The sequence below is a fragment of the Narcine bancroftii genome, chromosome 4 (genome assembly GCF_036971445.1).
Source record: "Narcine bancroftii isolate sNarBan1 chromosome 4, sNarBan1.hap1, whole genome shotgun sequence".
NCBI classification, from domain to species: Eukaryota; Metazoa; Chordata; class Chondrichthyes; order Torpediniformes; family Narcinidae; genus Narcine; species Narcine bancroftii.
Window position 1 is genome coordinate 130,250,874 of NC_091472.1, and position 19,715 is coordinate 130,270,588.

General features: G+C 40.1%; 1 protein-coding gene across 17 annotated transcripts in view; it reads left to right on the top strand.

The window, feature by feature from the left end:
* Positions 1-19,715, top strand: part of LOC138761158 (protein-tyrosine sulfotransferase 2-like) — an 80,729-nt gene that overhangs the window by 26,449 nt on the left and 34,565 nt on the right. For 13 of the 17 annotated variants that reach the window (XR_011356146.1, XM_069932865.1, XM_069932859.1 and 10 more), the window contains one exon: positions 12,107-12,208. The gene's annotated coding sequence lies outside the window, so the exon portion shown is untranslated. Of the gene's footprint in view, positions 1-7,571; positions 7,646-12,106; positions 12,209-19,715 lie in introns of all 17 variants that reach the window. The other 4 variants (XM_069932861.1, XM_069932864.1, XM_069932854.1 and 1 more) reach the window with 1 other exon arrangement.

Consider the following 19,715-nt stretch of genomic DNA (forward strand, 5'->3'; position numbering starts at 1 on the left):
GACGTAGTCCAGGAGGTGCTAGTGTTTGGATCGGGGATGCATCAAGGTAGTCTTCAGGCTGTCCCTCTGCTGAAAAAGGGTGTTTGTAATGACAAGCCGCTGTTCTGCGCAGAGCTCCAACAGGAGGCCCCTGTTGTCGTTTTACTTGCCGACACCATGCTTGCCCAGGATTCCTGGCCAGGTTTCTGAGTCTTTGCCGACGTGAGTGTTGAAGTCGCCAAGGATGACAACCTTGTAGGCTGTAGGGGTGCGTGAATGAGGTTGCACAGATCAGTGTAGAACTTGTCCTTTTCTGCTGGTTCCGCCTGGAGGGTTGGAGCATAGACACTGATGAGGGTGATGCGACACTTGTTTTGAAGGGGGAGTCACATGGACATGATCCAGTCCGGGAGGTTTTCGAGTTTGGAGGCAGTGGAGTTCTTGACCATGAAGCCTACACCAGATAGGTGTCGTTCATCCATAGGCTTGCCAGACCAGTAGTGTGTAGCCCGCACCGCGTTCTTGGAGGCTGCCTACATCTGCAAGGCGGACTTCACTAAGAGCGGCTATGTCGATGTCAAGTCTGAGGAGTTCATGTGTGATGAGGGCAGACCGACGTTCAGGTCGGTGGCTGTCAGCCTTGTCTTGCATGATTCTGATGTTCCAGCATGCTAGCTTGAGTTTGTGAGCATCTTTTGAGGGGGAGGACGTGGACATGTCCTCGGGCCTGCACAAAGGAGCTTTTAGGTGGAGTGTAGTGTGCGCAGTACTGACCCCACCCTTTACACCCATGGTTCGTGTGCCGTGGCCAAGCAAGCTGGGACGTGCAGCGAGGTCCTTGGGTTGTAGGTTTTATATCAGAGTGGCCTTCTCCTATGCAGGTTTCTTACCAGCTAACATAATAAGTTTCCCTGGTGTGTACACCAATTCAAAATCATAATGTTATAGTTTAATCATCAGTCTTGCATTCTTGGTGATATTTCCCTGAGATTTTTTGTGATTATTGCTTTTGTTGGCTTGTGGTCTGTTTCTTCCAAGAATGTTGGAAGACCATACACATAACTGTGGAATTTCTCGAGTCATAGACCAGACCTAGACACTCTTTCTCGATCTGTCATGGTCCTTGATGCATGTGCAACTGGCCTCCAATCTTCTCCCACAGCCTGAAGTAGTAGAGCACCTATTCCATCTTTTGAAGCATCCATTGATATTTTTGTCTTTCTGGATGCATCAACATCAGAAGTATTGGTTCTGTAGTTAGAATGGTCTTCATTCATTCCCATTCTTCCTCGTGGACATGTCCTCAATACTGAGCCATTTGAATTCACATTTGTTCTGTAACAACCTGCTTTGGTACATTGTTTTGGAACAACCTGCTTAGGTACATTGTTTTGGAAAACCGGTTTAGTGTGAATTTACCAATGAAATTGATCATTCCCAGCACTCTCAATATGCCTTTTGCTCTTGTCTGGTTCTACACCTGCCTCTGACAGTTTATCTCCCAAAAAGGTGATTTCCTTTATATCAAATTGACTTTTTTTTTCTGTTTAATTTTAATCCATACTTGTGATGTAATGTAGCACTTTGACAAGCCCTATTGTTGTTGTTTTTGTGTGGGTCCCTATAGGATCTTGTCATTGTCATATACCCCATTCATGCTTTCTATGTTGAGTGTCATTGTCCTGTGGAACACTTCCGGAGCTGAGGAAACTCCAAAAGGCATCCTCAGACAGGAGTATTGGCCAAACGGTGTATTAAATGTCCAGTATTTTGAGTTATCATCATACAATTTTATTTGCCAGAAACCCTGGGATGCATCCAATTTAGTAAAAAACCATTGCACTGGACATCTCATTTGTAATTTCATCCCTGGTTGAAATCTGATAATGTTCCCACTTTTTATATTGGCATTCAAGTCTTTTACGTCCATGCACATGCATAGGTCACCGTTCTTATTTTTGACACCATTGAATTCACCATTCTGTGGGCTCCTCCACTTTCTTTATGACCTCTCGTGCTGTCATTTGGTCGTGTTCCTGCTTGAACTTTTCTTTTTGTGGTGCTGGAACCCACCACTACTGGCTATGTGTCCTCTTTTAACTGTATCTTAAGTAATTGGTAGAACTCCAAACTCCTTGAAGATGTTGGGAAATCGATCCAGTATTTCTTCTACACTGTTCTATGCATTGTTACTGTTAATGTGATACACCCTCTTGACAAGGTTTAAGTTTTCACATGCTTTGTCACCAAGCAGTGAATAATATCCATTTGGGACCACTGTCAAACTGAGGTAGTGCTCTTTATCTTTCACCTTAAGTTTACATGTACCTTTCATGCCCGATGCTCTGTCTTTTGTATGCATTGAGCAGTACAGGATCTGTGGATGTATGGGTTTATCTTCATTGCCCTGTTGTGCTCACAGATCAAATTGACCTTTGCACCTGTGACTAACTTGAAAGGAATCTTTGTTCCATTTGTATGCAATAACACAGTCCATTTATCCTGCTCCACACTGTTCACTTCCTGCACCACCATGCCCACGAAAAGTATAATCACTGAGAGCAATTTTTATTTTATAGCGTGTACAGTGTCTTCTAAAGTGTATACACTTTTATTTCTGTTTAGTTTCCCTTTGGAAAAACTTTACATATTGATTCTGCCCATTGCACTTATTACAAACTTTTCCATAAGATGGGCATTGCTTTGGCTCATGCTTAGTGATGCATCGTTTATAATAGAATGTCTCTCCATTTCTATCTCATTTTTTGTTTGTGTGTGTATGTGTGTGTGTCCAGACACTGTGGCTACGACTATGCCTTCATTTTCACTGAACTATCACTGAACTTTTTGCATGTGGCGGAGCTAGTTCACAGGCGTGGCATATCTTCACAGCTCCAGCTAAAATAAGCTTGGTTTCTCGCAGTCACCTGTCTCTCTATGATCACGGATCATTGGATCTTGCAGCAGTTCAAAATTGTGTGTTCTTGCTTTTAATTTTAAGTCTTTTTTTAAAGTATAAAAACTCATTCCTTGCAGCTGCATGCGCGAGCAAAACATGTACCTCTTGAAGGTTTCATTTTTCTTTGGTGAACAGTGTTCATCAAACATCTGGATAACTTTGTCGAATTTGCTCTGGCCTGGTCTTCTGCCTCGGCAAAAGCTTGAGGTCCGGCCACAGAAAGTAGCATTGAAATCTTCCATGTATCCAGTTGGCTATCGATTCCAATCGCTTGCAGGTAAAGCATAAACCTTTGCTTAAGCAGCCTAACGTGTGGTCGATATTTCCAGTCCAATTTATAGCGTTAGGAGCTTTTAAATCCTTCATATTTTCTCTGATGATATTGACTGTTGCTCACTATACACACTGTGGGGGTTTCTTTTCCTCTCACTCCTGTGCACAGCAGAATTTGGCTGTTTCTTCCACTCCTTGTACCATGTGATGTTTCTTTTATTACAATGAAGAAACTTGGGTTCTTTTTAAACAACTAGATTTATTAACTAAGCAACCATCAGAACACATACATGCAAACCTCATGGGAAGGCATCCATCTTGAATCAACTAATAATGCAACAACATTTGCAAGATGCTACACACTCTGTCTCAGTCTTCTCCTGGTGGTAGCACTCTCATTACAATACTGAGCCACATAGTCACAGGTGTATAGTGATTAAAGCAAGGGGCTACGAACACACCCCTGTGGTGCCCCACTAATGATGGAGATTGTGGAAGAGATGTTCTTACTAATCGTCACTGATTGTGGTCTAGAGGTGAGAAAAACCATGATCAAATTACACAGTGGGGTATTGAGTCCTAGATCTTGGAGGTTACTGAACAATTTTGAGGGAATGATAGTGTTGAATGTTGAACTGTAGTTGAAAAAGTGCATCCTGGTGTATGCATCTTTGCTGTTCAGATGTTCAAGAGTGCGGGGCACATTGAAGCTCAGGGGCCATGGGTGATGTTTAGAGGATGGGAAAAATTGGAGGGAGGATCATGTTGTTCCTCATTGGGGTGAAGATTGGTGCTTGTGATTGACAAGGGTTGATGGAGCTGTGGTCAGGATTTTGCAATGTGATGGGGATGCTGTGGGCTCGTTGAGAATTCAGACCTTATTTTACTTGGGCACCTTAGCAGAGGTTTCCTTAGGCTGCTTATAAAAAAGAGCACAGCATCAAGAATTATGTGATTAAATTTCTTAACCTTTATGTTTTAGCAGTGGAGAAGAGCAAGGCTGTAGATCATAAATAAGATGATCAAGAATTAAAATAGAGAATTCCGATAAAAATAGACAGGAAAGAGGGATGGGGGCTGAATGCTTGCAAATAGGATGAGCATGGACAAATGGGACCAAAAGGCATGTTTCTATGCTGTAGAACTCTATTCTTTTCTCAGAGTGAAAATAATGAACTTGCTACCTTAAGAGTTTTGAGTTAAATAATTCGAGAAGGGATGAGAATGGATATGAGGTAACTTCAGGGAATCAAACATGCTGGCATGGTTCGGTAAATTAGTTTGTTTCTATTATTGTAATTTTTATCTTTAATTCTGGAATTCCTCAGATTGAATTTTTTTTAATGGGGAAACTGATAAAGCAGATGACATGCCTTGTGTTTTGTCATAAATATGATGACTGAAGGAAATATATAATTGGTGGAAATGTATTGCAGGTTCAAATGGCCACATGGACTTTTAAGCTTTGCCATGGGTTTTTAAGTGGATCAAAAATTATAGCTCTCATAATTTTGCCATGAACCCACAAAGGTTTGAAACACGATAGGCTGCAGATTCTGTGATTGTAGTAAAAACATTAAAATGCTGGAGGAACTCGGCATATATTTCATTTTTAAAAAAAACTTTATTTAAAAGATTTTTTGAACAGCATACAATCAAAAAACAGAAAGAAATCAATTTATATATATATATATATATATATAAAATAAAAACCCCTCCCCCCTCTTCAGCCAGCTCCCTTAAGGGGACCCAAAACTAAAAACAGAACAGAATATATACAATATTTCAAAGTATTTCCAAATTCCTATATTCCAAAAAAGACCACATTTTAACAAAAAAAATAATTGTGCAAGTTGCATGTAATTTTTTCCATAGTAATACAAGCTCTCAATTCATTATGCCAATGTTCTATATTAATCTCCACATTATCTTTCCAAATACTAGCTACACATTTTCGTGCTACAGACAACACTAAACGTACAAATGCAATCTGAAATTTATCCAACCCCAATCCCTTCAAAGAGACCATATAGCCCAACAAAAAAATCAATGGGTCTTATGGTAATTTAATTTTGAATAATTTTTCTAAGACCAACCTAATTCCTTCCCAAAATGGTTGTAACACAAGACCAAACAGCATGTAAAAAAAAGTTCCAGTACATAATCCATATCTAAAACAAGAGTCCAAATTAATAAACCCATTTTTTTTTCAGTTTCTCTGGAGTCAAATATAACTGATGTAAAAAAAAAATTGCAATTAATCATTCCATATCTTGTATTCGTCAGTTTAGTTACACTTTCATAACACATCACTTCCTAATTCTCTTGAGGGATAATGTAAGTTAAATCATTTTCCTATTTAGTCCTAGATTTCTCCCATTCTGGTTTATCCATACTTTCTTGTAACAATTGATACATATCCGAAATATAACCTTTCTTTGGTATAGAGGAAATCAAAGATTCAAATTTCGTCAACATAGGTAAATTCATCTCTTTACCATAATTATCTTTAATCAAAGCTCTGAGTTGATAATACACAAATAAAGAATTTACAGATATATCAGATTTCTCCATCAATTGATTAAAAGAAAAAAACTGACTGTCTTCAAAACAATCCTACCCTTAGAATTCTTTAAATGATAATTCAACATTGAAAAAGGAATAAGCTGATTATGATATAACGGGGTTTGAATTGATAATTTACCCTTCGATCCTAAAACCATACTTTTAACCCACATCTTTAACAAATGTTTTAATACCAACTTATTACATTCCCATAAAATAAGTTCATATTCCACTTAAACATAAACTGGTGTACCTCAACTTCAGAAATACAAGCCATTTCCTCCTTCGCCCAACTTGGGAGTTGGTCCATATCCATCAATCTACTAACAAATTTCAACTGAGTTGCTTCATAATAATTTTGAAAATGAGGTAACTGAAGTCCACCTAATACATATTTCCATGTAAGTTTGTGCACAGCTATTCATGCTAATTTTCCCTTCCATAAAATTTCCCGCACCGCTCTATTCAAATCCTGAAAAAAACCCTTTGAAAGTAAACAAGGTATCGACTGAAATAGATAGTGCATTCGAGGAAAAATATTCATTTTAATACAATTTACTCAACCAATTAACATTAACAGAAGATCTTTCCATTTAATCCAATTCATTTTAATCCTTTTTAATAAAGGAACATAATTTATATAAAGATTGATAATCTGCATTTACTATTACTCCTAGATATTTAATTCTATCTGACCATTTTAATTTTATAATATTTTTATATTCTGAATAATCTCCTTCCCCAACTGGCAATATTTCACTCTTATCCCAGTTTACCTTATATCCAGATAACTCCCCAAATATTTCAAAGACTGCTCCGGTTCTTTCAAATACACCAAAACATCATCCGCAAATAAATTAATCTTATATTCATCATCCACAATTCTCATCCCTTTAATCTTATCATTCTGTTGTATTGTCTGACCTAACGGTTCAATAGCCAATGCAAACAAGGCTGGTGATAATGGACAACCTTCCCGGGTCGATCGCATTAATTTAAATGGTAAAGAAGTTTAACCATTTGTCACCACCCTAGCAATTGGATTTTTAACCCAACCTATAAAGTAAGGGCCAAAATTAAACTTCTCTAACACATTAAATAAAAAAATTCCATTCAACCCTATCTAAAGCTTTTTCCGCATCCAGTGCAACCACCATATCGGGTGGTTGGGTTGCTGTCTAGATGCATTGACCAATGTTATCAATCTAAGGATGTTGTCAGATGCATTTCTATTCATAATAAAACCTGTTTGGTCTATATGTATCAACTGAGGTAAGTCTATTCGCTTATACTTTCACTATAATTTTATAATCTACATTTAATAAAGAAATAGGCCTATACGAAGATACTTTCAACAGATCCCTATCTTTCTTTGGAACCAGAGTAATTATAGCACTCTAACAAGATTCTAGTAACAACTAATCCTCAGTTATTTGCTGCAATACATCTCCAAATACAGAAGATAAATCTTCATAAAATACTTTATAAAATTTAGCTGAAAATCCGTCATCCCCTGGCGACTTTCCATTCAGCATCTCCTGTCTAGCTTCTTTAATCTCAAAATCTGTAAATGGAGCTTCCAATTCCTTAACCTCCTCCTCCCCTAAAACAGGTAATTTTAATTTAGATAAGTAAGATTCAATAGCACCAATGTCCTGCTTTCCCTCAGAAGTATACATTTTTTGATTAAAATTAATAAAACTGATCATTAATTTCCTGAGGTTTATAGGTAACGATTGAATTCTTTTTAACATCATTAATAATTTGCGATGTCTGTTCTGTTTTTAATTGCCAGACTAATACCTCATGAGCTCTCTCACCCAGTTCATACTAACGTTGCTTAGATCGGTGAATTAAACGCTCATACGGGTAGGTTTGTAATGTTTTATAATGTAACTTCAACTTCGTTAAAGCAGCTTTTTTTTATCTTCTGTAACATCTTTCTGAAATTCCTTTTCTAACTCAGTAATTTGTTTCTCCAATGTTAAACTTTCAGCCACATATTGTTTTTTAACCTTCATAGTGTAACTAATAATTTGCCCACGCATATATGCTTTCAAAGTGTCCCACAATACAAAATTACGACTTACTGAATTAATATTCTCAGCCAAGAATAAAGCAATCTGTTCCTTAACAAAAGTAATAAACTCTGGTTTCCTCAATAGCATTGTATTAAACCTCCATCTATAAGACAATTGCACCACTTCTGGACTTGCACAGGAGAAAAACAACATAGAGTGATCCGATATAACCTGACTTTTATATTCAGCCTGTAGTACTCTACCTTGCAAATGTGCCGATACCAAAAAAATCTATTCTAGAAAATGAATCATGTCTAGATGAATAAAAAGTCTTTCGCTGTAGGATTTACTCTCCTCCAAATATCAACTAAATTCAAATCTTTCATCAGAGCTCCTATTTGTATTGCCATCTTTGATTTCCTTATACTTTTCGGAGATCCAATAAAAGATCTAAAACACAGTTAAAATCTCCCCCAATCAAAATATTTTCATTGGCCTGATTTAACAGTAAAAAAGTCTCCGACATGAACCATTCATCGCCTACATTAGGTGCGTAAATATTTTAACAAGCTCCTTGATTCAGCAAAAATTTTACAATTCACCATCAGAACCCTCCCTACATTTCCTTCAAATGATTCCAATTCAAACGGTAATTTCTTAGAAATTAAAATCGCTGCACCTCTTGCTTTAGAATTAAAAGAAGAAAACACATGACCAACCCACTCTCTCTTCAATTTCAAATGTTCTTTTTCAGTCAAATGTGTCTCTTGCAAAAAAGCAATATCAACTTTCATTTTCTTTATGTAAGCCAATACTCGTTTACGCTTAATTGGATTATTCAATCCCCGAACATTAAAAGTTGCAAAGTTCAAATGAGACATTTCATTAATAATAAACTTCACACTACAATAAAATATTGCTCCCCTTTCTAATTCCCTTATTAGTCAAAACCCTCCCCTATATAAAAATTTCAAAAAGTAAAAAAAAAAATACTACCCCCAAACAAACTATTAGAAAGTAGTTACTCCCTAAAAATCTGGGTGTGGTAAAACTCACTAGTGGCAAATGACTATAAGGTCTCCGTGTCATCCACCCCCCCCCCCCCCCCCCCCCACCCCGTGTCAGACCTTCACAAAGTACTTAATCAAATATATTCAACCCAATGATTCCAGTCCCAATGATTGTTCCGGGTCCTCATATTTTCTGGAAGACCTACTATTTTAACATTATTTCTTCGACCTTGAATCCCTAATGAGTCAATCTTCTTCAGTAATTCCTTCTTCTGAATCCCCCAATCCACGAAAGAATCCTCCACTTTTTCAATTTTTTCTCTATTACGATCCACTTGGTTCTGACATTCAAAAAGCTTCATTTTAAAAAAAATTATCCTGTACAGTGTCCATTGTTATATACATCTACTAACATCACTTTTAACTACAGTCATATTTTTCTTCATAGAGGTCATCTCTTCACACATATTGTTCATTTTAGTTTTCACTTCCATAAGTCCTTGATATATCTGAGTAGACATCTGCATTGACATGTTTTCCATTTGATGAGCAATCCCTTCCAATATTGTAAACACAGAATCCAGTCCGGGTTCCATCATTTCCCCATGAGGCTGACCTTCTCTGGTCCCAGTCCCCATATATTCTTCCTGTGTTGATTCCAATAGCGCTGGGCTCTCTTCCTCCTCTGACACAATGGTTCTTCTTCCAGTGCGGCTGCGGGTCTGGATACCCGTCGACAGCGTGCTGACCTCGTCAGCCCGCCGTCTTTTGGGTTTCCCCACAACCTTCTCTCATAATTATCGAACTCGCGACGCACTGCACATGCCCGGAAGAGTCACCAACTGCGCAGGTGCGTCCTCCGACGCTACTCTGCGCAACCCTAGACCAGCAGGCATTATAGACATTACTGTCCCTGCTCGACCACTCTGCCCGTAAAGATATATTTCTGACGTTTTGGGCCTGAGCCCTTCTTCAAGGAAATTTCAGAAAAGGCAGAAGAAGAATCTATCAGGAAATTTCAGAATTCAAACAATGGGGGAGAAATCCTGACCAACAAAAGGTGATAAGGGACAAAGTAGAATTTATCATTTCTGTGCAAAAGGAGACAGGGAATGGAGACATAATAGGGGAAGCGGGGGTGGGGTTTAATGAAATCCAGAGAAGTTGTTATTAATGCCATCTGTTTGGAGGGTGCCTAGACGGAAGATGACATGTTCCTCCAATATATAGGTAGTCTTAGTCTGGCAACACATGAGATCATGGTCAGACATGTCAGCAAAGGAATGGGATGGAGAATTGAAATGGGTGGCACTGGAAGAACCACACTATTGCGGTGGACAGAGCCAAGGCGCTCAACAAAGCGATCTCCCAGTCTGCGTCCAGCCTCACTAACGTAGAGGAGACCATGACGGGAGCACCATATGCAGTAGATGACCCCTGTGGATTCACAAGTGAAATGTTGCTTCACTTGGAAGGACAGTTTGGGGCCTTGAATGATGCTGAGGGAGGTGGTGTGGACGCAAATGGAGCATCTCCTCCGGTCACATGGCTATGTTCTGAGGGGACAATTGGTGGGGAGGGATGAGTTGACAAGGGAGTCATGGAGGGAGTGGTCCCTGCAGAAGGTGGAAAGGGGAGGAAAGGGGAATATGTGTCTAGTGGTGGGATCACGTAGTAGGTGGCAGAAATGGTGGAGGAGGATGCATTGGATGTGGAGGCTGGTGGGGTGGTAGGTAAGAACAAGAATAATCCTGTTCTTGTTGTGCATGGGGGTGGAGGGAACCAGGACAGATGTGCAGATAATGGAGGATATTCGGGTGAGCATCAAGTGAATGGTGGTAGAGGGAAAGCCACGTTGCTTGAAAAAGGAGGACATCTCTGATGATTTGGCATTGAATTCCTCATCCTGAGTGCAAATGAAATGGAGACGGAGGAATTCAGAGAACAGAATGGAATCCTAACAGGGGACAGGGTGGGAAGAGGTGTAGTCAAGAAAGCTGTGGGAGTTGGGTTTATAGAAGATGTCTGTCAAGAGTTTGTCTCCTGAGATGGAGACAGAGAGATCAAGGAAAGGGTGAGTGTTGCTAGAGATATGGACCAACTGAATTTGAGGTATGGGTGGAGTTAGCAAAGTGGATGAAGTCAAGAAGCTTATCTTGGGTACATGAGGCAGCACCAAAGTCGACATTGATATAGCAATGGAAGAAGAGTTAAAGGGCCTTGCCTGTGTAAGCTTGTAGCATGGATTGTTCCATATAGCCAACAAAAAGCCAAGTGTAACTGGGGTCCTTTTGGGTACCCATGGTGACCCCCTTTAACGAGATAGTGCAATGAGTCAAAGGAGAAATTGAGGGTGAGGGCAAGATCTGCCAGCCAGAGTAGGGTGGTGGTGGAGGGGGACTGGATGGTTCTAATGACAGGGCTTTGAGAGAAGTGTTTCTTTACCCAGCAATGGTTAAAATTTCCATCAGTTATGGATGGTGGAAAAATAAATGTTCCTTCCAAGTTGTAACTTATCAAATACCTTGTCACTAAATACAAAAAAAGGCAATGCTACTATACGCTGTTGTGGACCCAGGCAAGAGGAGAGCGGAGGCACAGGTCCGAAGAGTTCAACTGCTCAGTCCTCATGCCATTTGCTTGAAACAGCCTGTTAGAGGAGCTGACGGTGTTTTTGAACTAAAATCCTGCAACCAAGTGTTTGTGCCAAAATTGGCATCGCCTGTGCTCTGCAGTGGCCATGAAGAGTTGCAAACTTCAGGGACCAGTGAATGGACACAGTGCACCAGAGAACAGCCCCTATTGAGAAGAAGCAGAGCAGCTGAGGGACCTACATAGGCTGAGGGAGACTTGCGGTCGGGGGACTCTTGCAAGCTATAGCTGTTGGAGACTGGCTCATGGGAACCATGTATAGGAGCTAGGATTTGAGAGGGTGCTGAGGGTGAAAGGACTCCTGAAGAGCTTTGGGTGCTGAAGGCTTCCTGAACTTGTCGGTTTGGATCTGGAGCTCAGATTGAACAGGAGTCTGCAGCTGCAGAGGCAATGGGAGTGCTGGTGGTGAATCGACAGACACTCAGTGACTGAAGGGACTCTTTTGCTTCTCTTTCTCTTTAAGGGGTGCTGGCCAACACTTTGTTCTCCTTACTGCAGGCAAAAGGTGATTTTGTGTGATGTTGCATGTTCTCTACTATAACAAGACAATAAAGGAATCTTGAATCTTTATAGTTCATTGGCTGTTTCCTTGAGAGACTGCCTCCAGATCTAGCTCCTTAGTTATTTATATTTGTTTCTTTTCCCAGGTCTTCACTTTTCACATTTTTGGATGGGAAAGAAGACTGTGAGATGCCAAAATGATCATTTTACAACGCAAAATGAGATTGTGTAAATACTGCATCTGTAAGGTATGAAAGGAAATTGAGCAACTTCCAAACAAATGGTTCTATTTAACAATGTTGTGGATTCACATAAGATATTTGATTGAATAATCGACAATGACCTTTCTCGTTTGTCTTCTCATCTGGATGATTTAAGGGAAAAAAAAACAGATTCTCTATTAACAGTTCTTCAGCTAGTGAGTTGAAGCTGCAGTCTATGTACAGCCCAAAGAAAAAGGTTAATTGCACACTAGGTTTAGTTATTCTGAAAACAGTCTAATTCCAGAGCAGAAGAAACAACTTTAAATAAGCAAAAATATGCGAAGTTCTGATTTAAAATGTGTAATTTTACCTGAAGAAAATGTATGAAGAATAATTTTATACAGTGCACACTTCAGCTTTGATTGATTCTGGAATTATTCACTCTATCATGTAATAAAAACAGTGTCATATACACATAATTGCCTTTTGTCTTCTGTAAGGCACAGATTCGCCATCGGCAAAGGTTGCCTGAAGCGCCTCTTACAGTCAGAGATAGAGAAGCAAAAGAGTGTTTTACACTCACCCCCCCCCCCCCCCACCCTTTCTCTCCCCATCAGAGTCACCAAATGTCTATGGATTTGCCTACAGCACTCCTACAACCACACAGAGTCCAGTTTAAACCATCGGCAAACCAAGCTCCAGATTGGAACCTTCAATATGATTAGGAACCCTTCAGTGCCTTCCACATCCTCTTGCATCCCGGTTTTGATACCTGGTTACCCTTCAGTCAGTTTCAAGCCAGTTTCCAGCAGTCTGCAACCTGGTGTGAATTCCTTGACCATAGTCCACAGCCTCCGTGGGTTCCTCACCTTGAGTCGCCAACAGCCCGCCACCTGCAGCCCTCTAAATAAATACTTATCTCCTGGCCAATTACCAGTGCAACAATATCTAATCTAAAAAGACTGGAGAGACAGTAATGAAGTTCCAATGTTACAACAATGTTTCTCCTTCAGCACACATACATATTTCCACAATAAAGTGCATTGTCAATATAATGCAGTTGTATTAAAATGAAGCTAGCTACATTAGGTGTATGGTGAGCAGTTCCAGTTCCCACTGAATGAAAGATGAGCAGGCTGTGGAACTATACAGAAGAGGTTCACCAGTATTGGCTTGCATTGGCTTATATTAGTCACATGGAGAGCTTGACAAACTTGGCTTGATTTCTCTAAAGTATTAGAGAATGAGGGGGTGACCTAATAAGTGTATATTAATCTATGCAAAGAGAGCTAGATAAGATGGATGATCAGAGTCTTCTTCCCAGGGTGAAAAGGTGAGAGGGGCAGAATTTTTCTTTAATAGAGAATGCTTGGTGCCTGAGGATGTCAAAGGGGAGATGGTAGAAGCAGATACAGTAGTGGCATTGAAGAGGAATTTAGACAAACCAATGAAGAGGCACAGATTGAAAGATACAGACCATGTCCAGGCAGATGTGATGTTTAATTTGGCATCATGGTTCGCACAGACATGGTGGGCTGAAGGGGTTCCTGTGATGTACTTTTCGGTTTCATTGCTGACACTTGGACAACATTTGGTTGGCAAAGATTATTTTATTTTCAATCACCATTAATAGTGAGACATGATCAATCTACAGGAGAAATGATTGAAGAATAAAACAGTGTTGTCTTTGTCTCAATTCAACCCAATATGACCCTACAGAAAAAAGGTATCAATAGACCTGAACATGATTGGTAGGGAGATAAAACTGGTGCATTTTGCTAATTGTCCTTTTGTAATGGAGACTTGCAGCAATGTGATTTACACAAAGGACACCTGTAACTAACTGAAATGTTATATCATTGAAAACCAGCTAATCTATTAGATTTTAGCCTGGCCTTATTACCTGTCTTAACAGATAACATTGAATTAATTTACATTATACATAATGGCACTGAAATAAGCATGAGTTGTTATTCAAATTTGAAGATAATTGAGGAAAGCAATTGATGCCTTCTCCTTTCAAAAGTGCGTGCAATTTAATATCGTAGTGTCCATTGCTCTTTGAAATAAGTACTTTTCTTGGCTCTGTGCTAACTTGCAGAGTATTATTAACATTGATCACCTTTTTGGGTAAAGTGATTTTTTTTATAAAAAAGAATGGACATAAACTGCTTTTATATTTGTTGTTGTGGACTATAATTGATTTTACTCCAATTCTTCCAGTGTAGTTAAATGGTGCTCAAGAATGACTGTTGTTGTACTATGTTTCTGTACTGAATTAGAGGCGATAAAGTGTTTATACTATGATTGCCAATCTTAGTTTGCCATTGAAAGAAATCTGATGTTGAGCATGCTGAGAGCATTATTGCTGATAAAATTACTATATTTTGACAACAGACCAGAGAACAACAATTTCATTAAACTGAAAGACTTAATTGGAGTGCATAAAGTGTCCAGGAGACCAAGGGAACATTCAGTTTTGAACTAATTTCACATGATAAAGAATAGTCTTCTAATCATTCTGTTCCAAGTGTGTTCTGAGGTTACTTTTAGCAAATGATGAATCAAAAACACATCAGTGCATCCATCTGCACTCTGAATTGGAGTGCACTGAAATTTAAGGATATGAAAATTATTTGACAAGAACTGATCATATAAAAATATAAAAATACGGAGTCAAATGGTTATTTGCAAGTTTTGGAGTATTGTAGCGGCCTGTGCACGGAGACTCGGACTGGCCCGCCAAATGGCGGATAACTGTGCGGACCTGGGGATGACACTGGCTGTTGTCCCAGGTGACCTCCACACTGCGGGAAGATGGGAAACTCTGGCGGGCACACTGGCCAACCTGAGGCCAGTGCTCCGATGATGCAGGGCACTCATCGACACATGAGTGATCTGATTGGGGTCCTGGAGCACCACACCTCAGATAGGTGGGCACAATTCACCTCCAGGCTCTGGGTGGCGCTGGTTAACTTTCTGGGAACGCAGCTCCACCATACCATGGTGTATCACTCGCAGGCCAACGGCTTGGTGGAGCGCTTCCACGAACTGCCTTGGATCTTGTTGGGAATTTGTACCGTGCTGAAGGAGGACTTCAATGCTTCAGTGGCAGAGATGGTTTACAGCATGGCTTTAATTATCTCCGGAGAGTTCCTGGCCCCTTTGATTAAATGCCCAGAAGACCCCCAAGGCAATCCTCGAACCTGCAGCAAAAACAGGAGTCCTTGGTCTCATGGCAACCCCTACTGCACGGCCAGCCCAAGCATAGCGTTCTGAAGGAATTTGTTATGGACCTTGACTATTTTGTGTTTTTGACAGGACTGAACTTAGTGCAAGGGATTTGACAGCTGTAGTAACGCTAAGCTCCCACTAGGGAAATTTGATAACCGTCAAAGGACTGAACTTGCTGCGGGGGATTTGATAGCTGCTAGGAACTGTAGTAGCGCTAAGCTGCCACAAGGAAATTTTGACAGTTGTCAAAGCATGGGAGCCATGCGCCAGAAGTCTGGGCTCGCTGGAGAGCAAGCCTGAAGCTGCTAACCTCTCCACCAACGGGGAGAGCTAGAGTCAGCACCAAGCAGCTGAAAAAGCCCAGTGTGCTAGTTCTGGAGAGGTTTATTGGTTGAGTGTGCCTCTCCTGTCCCCTTTCAAGGAAAAGGACTTGTGCGCCAGAAGGGCACTACTGAACCCTAAGGAGGGTTGTGGAGGGTCACCAGACCGCTCAGGACAAGGTGTCCGAAGAAGAGGACTCACCTGCCAGGAGGGCACTTGTGAACCCTAAAGTAGGCTCCGGAAGCATGAATCTCAGAGTGACCAGGAGGTCATTATGGAAATTCTTGGAAAAAGGAATTGAAGGGCAGTGGTAGCCCATTTGAACCCCAAGGCACTCTCATGTTTCCCTGACAGACTTGACATGACAGGGGTGGGGGGTTTGTACTTTATTTTTGGGAATTTTTTTGCGGAGATATTTCAGCTTGGACTGTAATGGTCTGGGTTTTTTTCCCCACATACACTGTATGATGCATACACTGTTGTTGATATAGTATTGCCATTAAGGCTGGTGATCAGGTGTTAAGTTTATTGAGTTAATTTTATTATTGTTAGTTTGGTTAATAAATTTTGTGTTAAACTTAACTCGTTTGTGTGTGCGCCCCCTAATTGCTGCTGGGGAGTGTAACAAACTGAAGATTTGCTGGTACCTGTTCGTGAGGAGGGGCACACACACACCACCATTACAACGACCCTACGAGGGGCCCTACAAGGTCATTGGGGACAATGCTTCCACCTTCATCCTTGACATCGGCAGTAAGGAGGAAACTTTTACCATTGACTGCCTGAAAATGGCATATCTGGACTGAAACGACCTGGTCTCCACTCTGCCCTACAACACCAGGGCAGGCCACCTAAAACTAAGAACAATGGCCTGATTGCCGGTTCTGGTGGGGGAGGTCATGTAGCAGCCCACACGCACACAGAGTCACAGACTGGCCTGCAAAATGACCAACGAACATGGACCTGGGGGTGACACCAGCTATCATCCCAGGTAACCTCCGCACAACGGGAAGATGGTGAACTCTGGTGGGAACACCAGCCAACCCAAAGCTGGCGCTCTGAAGATAATGGGGCCCTGACGCAATGGCTAGAGCAATAAATCAGTCTTGATTTTCAAGGCTTTGGTCTGTGTGTCGTTCTTCTCCATGCTCACGTAGCACATACCCTACAGTATATTGATAACCCTTTTGCGTGATTAAGTTTATCAATATGGTCCTTAAATAGTGTAAGCATAGAGTAATGGCAAACAATGTGCCTGTAATTAGACACATTGATTTTAAAATCATCCAAGTGAATTGCATATTCCTGAATCTATATCTGCATCTAAGAGCCTCCTGTGTTCCCCTTTTCAAAAAAATTAAATTGACTTCATTTAGCTTTATCTCAAACGAGTGTTCTGGTGATTGCACATCAATCATCTTTTCCAAAACTAAGTTCAGAGGGACAAGTGACTATCTTAGGATAATTATTCTTGTGCATCCTTGGATATAAAATTGTTGAACTGTTGCACCAACAGGCGATGTGGGAGAATGAAATTCAGTAGTCTAGTTATAAGCTTGTTGTTGGGAGATGTAAATCAGATGTATTCTTCCAAAGATCAGTGCTTTATCTTTGCCAGTTATTTCCCAACCTATTTATTTTGCAATATTAGGAAGATGAAGCAGGGATTAATGGCTTCCATTTTAATTTGTATCTTGGTTATAAATGAAGTTTTCAGTCATATTGCCATACAGATAATCCATAGTATATTTCCCTTGGTTTTCAGTCATTGAGAAACTCTCAGGAATTTTTCAGGTTCTTGGTCACAAAATGAGAATTTCGAATTTAGTTTTACAAATTCAGAATCAAAATTTATTGTCATGAACAAATCATGAAATTTGGTGTTTTGCGGCAGCGTCATAGAGCAAATGTTCATATTATAACAGTCTTATGACATTATTAAAAAAAGTAAAAATAATATTGCATGAAAAGTGAGGCAATGTCTATGGTACATTGATTATTCAGGAATCTGATAGCAATGGGGAAGAAGATGTACTTGTGCTGTTGAGTGCTTGTCTTTAGGATCCTGTACCTCTTTCCCATTGGTAGCAGAGTGAAGAGGGCATGTCCTGGGTGATGATGTTCTTTGAGGATAAAGGCTGCTTTTTTTAAGACACCGCCTCACATAGATGTCCTTGATGGAGTGGTCTGGTGCCTGTGATATCGCAGGCAGAGTTAACAATCCTGAGAGTTGGCGCTTCCATACCAGGCAGTGATGCAACCAGTGCAGTATACCTGTAGAAGTTTACGGCGTCTTCGGTGACATACAGAATCTCCTCAGACGCACCTCACAAAATATAGCCGCTGTCTAGTCTTCTTTGTGATTGCATCTACATGGAGGCTCCAGGACAGATCCTCGGAGATGATGACACCAAGGAATTTGAAATTCTTGACCCTTTCCATTATTGAGCCCTCCATGAGGAGTGGGTTGTGCTCCCCTGACTTCTTCCTGAGGTTTATAATTAATCTCCTTGGTTTTGCTGATGTTGAGCACAAGGTTGTTGTCATTACACTATTCAATAAGCTGACCTGTCTCCCTCCTGTAAGCTTCCTCATTGCTGTTTGATTCTGCTGACAACTGTTGTGTCATTGGTAAACTTGTAGATGGTATTATAATTGTGCCTGGCCACACAGTCATGGGTGTATATCAAGTAAAGCAGTGGGATAAGCACACATCATTGGGGTGTGCCTATTTGGATAATCAGTGAGGAAGAGATGTTGTTTCCAATTTGTACTGACATTCTTAATGTTCCTTGAACTTGGGGAAACTCTTGGTTGCCAGGTTTGCAAAACTTCATGCAGTTCCTAAAAATGTCTCTTTTTTTCAGGGGAAATACTTTTTTCTTTGTTGCAATAAAATTATAAGACCATAAATTAAGGTCACACTACTTGGAGATCCTTGGAATCATGGATGAAACATGTATTTTTAAATTGCAGGCCATATTCAGCAACATTTAATAACTGGACTGGCATTAATTGTTTTCTTTCTTCATGAACATTGACGTTCACTGCTTTGCTGAGAGAAATGTACACGTCATTGATGCCAAATATAGTCTTACACATTTGGCAAGGGCATGATTCCCACCTTACTCAGTGGATAGGGTGTGAACCTTATTACTATCATGACCAACAGACTTATTCGTGCGAGATAAAGACATTGACCATAAGTTCATCAGTTAGCAAAAACACAAAGATTATTGACAATTTTAAAATAATTAAACCAAATCCATAATAGTTGATTAGCAAATCTCACATTAAGAGAATTATGTGTCCCCCAACTTCGATTAAGACGTGTTTTCTGATCTGCACAGTCTACAGGTTTGTATTGATCCATCATGAAATTCCATTTGTAGCTAAAAGCAGATTTACTGATAATAAGCTGCATCTCTGAGGAGGATGGAAAGAAGCAAAGTGTCTTATCTCAGGAATTATCTGGAGAACCCCCATCAACTTGATTTTAAACACAACAAACATCTATCCTGCCTATTTTGTCATTTTTCCCTTTTTACTATCTGAAATCAATTATAATGTCCAACTTGTAACCAATTCAACAGAATGTCATCACATTTGTCATATTTATAAATCCATTTCACATACAAAAAAAATTGAAGAGAAAATTGTTCAATGCTTTTGGGCAATATTTTCATTGATGGTAGCACAGAGTGTGTCATCATCTTCGACACAAAAGAGGGCAAACTGTACGCATCAAGATAGAGGTCATTACTGCCAGATGAAACATTTTTAGTACTGGTTTTGGCACATATTGTAGAATACCTTCTGCTTTGCCCTGGGTGAAAAGGTTTTGTGCAGTCTAACTTTAGTAGTTCCCCTAAGTCCTAACCACCCACCCCACATCTTTTCTGTCAATTTTACTTTTCCCAGGTATCCATTCTACATTTATTTTAGTACATTTGGCAGTTACATGATCTTTTTGCATGATAATGATTTGGATCAGATC